Source organism: Heptranchias perlo, unplaced genomic scaffold, assembly GCF_035084215.1.
Source record: "Heptranchias perlo isolate sHepPer1 unplaced genomic scaffold, sHepPer1.hap1 HAP1_SCAFFOLD_170, whole genome shotgun sequence".
Classification (NCBI taxonomy): Eukaryota; Metazoa; Chordata; class Chondrichthyes; order Hexanchiformes; family Hexanchidae; genus Heptranchias; species Heptranchias perlo.
This window is the reverse complement of record NW_027138969.1, coordinates 725,647-733,254: the sequence shown is the minus strand read 5'-3', so window position 1 is coordinate 733,254 and position 7,608 is coordinate 725,647.

The window sequence follows — 7,608 nt, the reverse complement described above, 5'->3', positions numbered from 1 at the left end:
ACTGAGTGACACAGATTGTAATGTGTATCAGTAAACATACCCGGATACTGAGTGACACAGATTGTAATGTGTATCAGTAAACATACCCGGATACTGAGTGACACAGATTGTAATGTGTGTCAGTAAACATACCCGGATACTGAGTGACACAGATTGTAATGTGTGTCAGTAAACATACCCGGATACTCAGTGACACAGATTGTAATGTGCGTCAGTAAACATACCCGGATACTGAGTGACACAGATTGTAATGTGTGTCAGTAAACATACCCGGATACTGAGTGACACAGATTGTAATGTGTGTCAGTAAACATACCCGGATACTCAGTGACACAGATTGTAATGTGTGTCAGTAAACATACCCGGATACTGAGTGACACAGATTGTAATGTGTATCAGTAAACATACCCGGATACTGAGTGACACAGATTGTAATGTGTGTCAGTAAACATACCCGGATACTGAGTGACACAGATTGTAATGTGTATCAGTAAACATACCCGGATACTGAGTGACACAGATTGTAATGTGTGTCAGTAAACATACCCGGATACTGAGTGACACAGATTGTAATGTGTGTCAGTAAACATACCCGGATACTGAGTGACACAGATTGTAATGTGTATCAGTAAACATACCCGGATACTGAGTGACACAGATTGTAATGTGTATCAGTAAACATACCCAGATACTGAGTGACACAGATTGTAATGTGTGTCTGTAAACATACCCGGATACTGAGTGACACAGATTGTAATGTGTATCAGTAAACATACCCGGATACTGAGTGACACAGATTGTAATGTGTATCAGTGAACATACCCAGATACTGAGTGACACAGATTGTAATGTGTATCAGTAAACATACCCGGATACTGAGTGACACAGAATGTAATGTGTGTCAGTAAACATACCCGGATACTGAGTGACACTGATTGTAATGCATGTCAGTAATCATACCCAGAAAAATGATACCGCAAATGGAAAGAAACAGAGAGATAGAAAAAGAGAGAAAAGAGACAGATCGAAAAATATGGTGACAAGGAAGGGTGAGTGAGAATAGAAGGAAAAAATAAAAATAATAATAAGAAAGACGTGTTTCTCTGCCCCAGGGGCAAGGATATATCAAACATTGTGATGGATCTTATTCAATAAATATTCCCAGTGACTTTTTCTGTGGATTTGCTTCATTGTAAAGTCAGGATTTTAGAAGTTACCACAACAATGTAATAAAAAGCTTGTGGCTCATTTGGGATCGAACACGCGAATATGTTGTTATTGGTATCATACTCTACCCAATTGAACTAACCGGCCACATAGACGTTTTATGGTCAAGAGCTCGAGCGACACGTTGTGTCGTCTCTGTTTTACTTCTCACACTGGGTGACAGGATTATTTCACAAACATTGAACAAACCACCTCCCTTAAACACTTACTTGTTTCTGTATAAAATGGCAAGGCTGTATATCGAAGTTATCAGATATAGAGCACTTTAATGTACAAATTTAATTCTAATAATTATTATTTTATGAACAGTGAACAGCCCATACCTAAAACACTGCCCCGCTATAAAATCAGTGGGTAGGATCCTGAACTACTGTGAAAATGATTTTTAAATGAAACCTTTTTCCTGGGTGACTTGTGAAGTTTTGATCAGTGAAATGTTTGTTCAGATCCCGGGTGCAAAACATTGTTTGAGGAACTTGCTTCAGATAAACCTCAAGGCGTCAACTTGTTCCTTCCTGTTAAATTTAACAACGGCTGTTCCCAATTCCAGGTGTCATAAACACTCAACATTTTTAACCAGACTCTTAAAATGCAGTCCGGAAAATGATAATGGGTGAAAGTTCATCATATACAAAGCACAAAAACTTATTTAAAGTTTCACTATCCATGTTAATACTTCCATGAGTCTGCAGCATAAAGTTATCGGTTACAACAATTATTCATCTTTCACAGACTTGTATTCATTTCATTAATTAATTTAATAACTTTCATTGGTTACTGCAACCGCAAGCTTTCGCTCGGTGAAATAATACTTTTGTTAAACGTGTCGTGGGTTGCGTCTCTCTGGCACAATCGTTTATCGCGTTCGGCTCTTAACCGAAAAGTTGGTTGTTCGATAACCCCCAAGGGATGATACAGCATCCAGGATTTCAATGCGTGTTTTCAATGTAAGAAAATGCACCATAAATGAATTCGATGAAGAGTAGCTAATATTGAAATAGTTAGTGTGCAACTTGAGATTGCACCACATCAGAATCCAACTTTTAGATTTGGGACCAAAAAAGCAGATGGATGCACGGAGGCAGAGGGAAAGGCTGAAGTATTAAATGAATACTTTACATCTGTCTTTACCAAGGAAGAAGAAACTGCCAAACTCAGTAAAAGAGGAGGTCGTGGAGATGTTGGATGGGATAAAAATTGATAAAGAAGTGGTACTAGAAAGGCTGGTTGTATTTAAAATGGGTAAGTCACACGGTTCAGCTGGGATACATCCAAGGTTCTTGAGGGAAGTAAGGGTGGAAATTGCAGAATTGATGGCCATAATCTCCAATTCTACTTAGATATGGGGGTGGTATCAGAGGACTAGAAAATCCCAAATGTTACTCCCTTGTTCAAAAAAAGGGTGTAAGGATAAACACGGCAACTACAGGCCAGTCACTTGAACCTCGGTGGTAGTGAAGCTTTTAGAATCGATAATCTGGGACAAAATTAATAATCACTTGGACAAGTGCATCTTAATGAAGGAAAGCCAGCACGAATTTTTTAAAGGCAAATCGTGTTTAACGAACTTGATTGAGTTTTTCAATGAAGCAAAGTGTCACATAATAGGCTTGTCAGCAAAACTGAAGCCCATGGAATAAAAGTATGGATACGAAATTGGCTAAATGACAGGGAACAGAGAGTAGTGGTTAACGGGTGTTTTACGGACTGGAGGAAGGTATGCAGTGTTGTTCCCCACGAGTCGCTACTAGGCCCACTGTTTTTTTGATGATGTATTAATGACTTGGACTTGGGTGTACAGGGCACATTTTCAAAATTTGCAGATGCCACAATACTTGGAAGTGTAGCAAAGAGTGAAAAGGATAGTGATAGTCTTCAAGAGTACACAGACAGGCTGGTGGAATAGGCGGACACATGGCAGATGAAATTCAACACAGAGAAGTGCGAAGTGATACATTTTGGCAAGATGAATGAGGAGAGGCAACATAAACTAAATGGTACAAATCTAAAGGGAGTGCGGGAACAGAGAGACCTGGGGGTGTATGTGCAGATATCTTTGAAGGTGGCAGGACAGGTGCAAAAAGTGTTTCAAAAAACATACGGGTTCTGGGCTTTATAAATGGAGGCATCGAGTACAAAAACAAAACAGTTATGTTGAACCTTTATAAAACACTGGTTCGGCCACAGCTGGAGTATTGTGTCCAATTCTGGACACCGCATTTTAGGAAGGATGTGAAGGCCTTCGAGAGGGCGCAGAACAGATTTACTAGAATGGTTCCAGGGTTGAGGGACTTCAGTTACGTGGATAGAGTGGAGAAGCTGCGGTTGTTCTAAGAGCAGAAACCGTTGAGAGTGAGAATGTCTAAGGGTGCCCCCTCTACTTTCAATGCATATAAGCTTTTAGTAGTTCAGTGAGATACCTCCATAGCCTGTAGCAGTGTGGTAAACGACGGGTTAATATAAGTAGCCCATTTTGCTAGCTAGAATTAGAAACAATGAGCTTCTTCTTTGACGACTTGTTTACGTTATTAATTTCCTTTATGAATAAGCATACCTTGTGTTAATCAAGTGAAGAGATAAGATGGGGTTGAGTTCTGGTGTGGGGGTCTTATGCAGCTGCAGTAATGAATGGAGCTCCCTTTTCAGACAAGGTCGAAAAACATACCGAGCCAGAGATAAGGAAGCCTCCCTTTTCCTTGGCATACACAATACCTGTGAGTGGTCGGCCATTATGTCACTCAGCCTGGCTTGACCAGACTCAGCTTATGATTGGTGTTAACCCTTTGATAATCATGTCCCTCCCCTGTCTGAAAATGTATAATTGTTTGGATCTCTGCATGTAATTTTGCCTGTTCTATGAGATTGACAAGACTCTATCAGAGTTGAAGTCGATTCTGTAGAATAGGTCAGCTGTTACAGCTAATAAAATTGTGTTGAACTTTCAAGGTGAATTCGCTTCAGTTTTTACTGAACCAGACTAAGGGTAAAAGAATCCGGTTCATCATTTGGGGGCTCGTCCGGGATCTCAACGGTCGATCACCGAGACTTCGCGGCTTAAGAGGCGCATTGCCTCGGACATGGAGGAAGGAGAGGGCGCCCCGGGGTGAGTAAACCTTCTTTAACCACTCCGGCTTTCCTAAATCTGTTAAGTCTGACGACGAATCGTCCAATCGCTAACACTTGTGTGGCGTCCTTACGAGATTCGGCTTAGTCTGGCGAATACACAGATATAGGTTAGTGATTGATATCACTAAGGCTCAGTCGGCGTACTGAGGAAGTATTCTTGGGGCAGTGATTAAAAATATCACTGAAGGCAGGCTTTGAGTCCCGGGTAATTGAAAATAAACCGGAACTGCAAAGCGGTAGGTCAGTGATCAAAGATATCACTGAGTCAGAGTTCGCGTTCCTGGTAATTGGATATAAACAGGAAACGAACGCGGTAGGCCAGTGATCCGATATCACTGTGTCAGAGGTCAGACTTCGACTCCCTGCTGATTGGATATAAACAGGAACTCCGAATAAGTCAGTGATCAAACATCACTGGCTCAGAGTTCGAGTCTCTGGTAATTGGGTATAAACCAGAATTTAGAATCCTTGGGGAGTGGGTACAAACAGGAACTGATTGCTTGTGCTGATCGACTACAGAAGGAAGTGTCTTTCTCGAACGCCCCACCTTAGACCGGTTGTTAAGAGGGGAGATCCCCCACGCGAAGGTCAGGACCCTGAAGTGGGCGTAGAGAGATACAAAGGCACTTAGGATTGTGAGACACAAGCAGTCAGGACCATAATTAAATCCAGTTAGCAACTGGGTGGCGATAATACGGTAGTGTTAACCAGTTGACTTGACTGGGTAGCGACAATACGGTTGTGTTAACTGGTTGACTAAGAGTAAGGAAAACGAGAGATAAAATGGGTAATTGTCAGGACATCTCTGTAGAACCGGGAAGTGCCTTACAGACTTTGTGTTAAAAATATCCGGATAATATCCGGATAAGGAAAAACAATTTAGACAGTTGTCAGGGGGACTGAATAAAAAACTGGGGAATGTACAATGTACAATGGCCATTGGAATTAATTTGGTAAACCAGCCAAAGTGTTAATTACTTTATGGAAACAGTACTGTCAAGAATTAAAACAAGCTTCAGTATTAGCAAGCTGGCAGGATAAGGCGTTGAAGTTAGGAACAGGACTCACTGAAGGGGGAGTACTCAAGTCTGTAGAAGTCCTAGAAAAAGAATGTGCTAATGAGGAGTGCTCTAAACAGGAGTCTGAAAAGACTTCGGGTGAGCCCAAAGGACTTGATAGGAGTGGATTACGTAATCCAATGGTTGGCATTGCCTTGACTGAGGAAGACGATGAATTAGATGAATGGAACTTTAAGTCCCAGGTAGCTCCCCAGGGTCCTAGTGCCCCTCCTGAGTACAGTGACCTCTATCCCTCGGCAGCTCTGAGACCGGTTGTTCAAATCGCTGCGGTAACGCCTCAAATTGTCTCCCCAGTCTCCTCCCGTACCAGAAGTAAAACTAAGGACTTATTGGCTCCAACTTTTAAACCCCCAGCCAACACACCTAGTTTCAGAAAGCAGAGAGATCCAAGACTGGACAGTCAGGGACTTAGAGACGCAGACACTGGAAAGCCAGGAGACGACTTGATATCACTAGACTCAAAACGTAATACTGAGACACTAGTTAGATATGAACCGACCCCTCGCCAGTTACCAATGAGACAGGTGCCGAATCCCGCCTATGCCCCGGCTAACGCCGGAGTACCTGGCAACCCCCAAACGATAAATGTGTACTGTCCATGGAAACCCCACGAGATAATGGCTATTCTAACCGGGATACCGGATAGAAAAAAAGCACCTACCTCATTCGTGGATTTTCTTCGAACTACCATTTCCGTCTATAATGCAGAATCAAGGGACTTATGGTCGCTAATACAGCAAGTTTTAACCCCTGCTGAACATACCAAATTCCTGGGCCGTTTGACTTTTCAAAATTATGCCGCATTGGAGCAACAGGTAGCAAACGATGAGGAGCACCAGCGGCGTCTTTTTGCTGCCCTTAGCGCTATTCTACAAAAACCAATTGACATAACTAAGATCCTAGATACCAAGCCTAAAAAGGGCGAGGGAGCAGACGAATATTTGGAAAGATTTTCTGAAATATACCAGAATCAGTCAGGGGATGTAGCATACCGTGAGGGAAGAGATTCACCACAGTACTGCGCTATGCTACTGAACTGCCTACCGATTCAGGTTGCTCAAGCAGTTAAGACTAATAATATGAACTGGTCAGAGAATACTCCCACCCAGATGAATAGGGCAGTGAAATACTACTGGACGAATAATAAGTACCAGGAAGGTCAAGCCCAGGTTAGAGTCAAAACTGAGTATGTGGTAAAAAATGAAGAGCCAAAACACGTCCCAGACAGAACAGGATATCAGATGGAGCCTCAGTCTTGTGTCCCAGGATGGGTGGACAGGGAAGGGAATGGAGATGTTACACATCCTAACGGACCAACCGCCCCTAATTATGGCCCACCCTATGTTCCCCCGAGACGTAATTCTGAAGCGAGAAGAGGAGGAGGGAGACAGACAGGGTCAGATGGCTGTTTCAATTGTGGTCAGCGGGGCCACTGGAGCAAGGAATGTCCCTCCCGTAGACAGGGAAGAGGGGGCCATATGCAAGGGCAGCAAAGAGGAGGTTGGCAAGGGAATCGAGGACGAGGAAGATATACGGACTTTTCCCAAAATAATCCCTTCCCCCAGTATTGACTAGCTCACCTTGTGGTAAACGGGATCCAGTCAGAGCAGGAGCCCGTTCTGTCACTGATGATTAAAGGAAACCCACATATATTCTTGGTAGACACTGGAGCAACTATGTCATCTGTCCGATCGGAGCTCAATCTCCCTGAGTCCGGGGAAAAACAGAGTCTGTCTGGTTTTCAGGGACAAGTGAACCAATACCCGATATCTGAACCAGTGGAAGTATATTTTGGAAATGAGTCAGTAAAACACCAATTTGTAATTACTAATGGATTAGACTGTAACCTCATGGCGAGAGACTTGCTCTGTACATTTCGCCTGAGCATTGAGTGCGGGGACGAAGGACTGACTGTGAAACCATGGGCCCCTAAAAGGCAGTGTTATGTTTCCATCACCCCACAATGGTGGTCTCTAGATTTTAAGGATGTGGATCCCCTTCATGTAACAGTGGCTTACGATATGAGTGGGGGAAATCAAGAATTGGAGGACTTTTACCGAAGCTATATCGGAACGGAATGGGAAGTTATCCGCCGGGCTATGGTTACAGGACCAGAAGGGAGAGCAGAGTATGTTGAGATCCCCTCAGAGTTGTGGAAGGAAGCACCTATTACAGG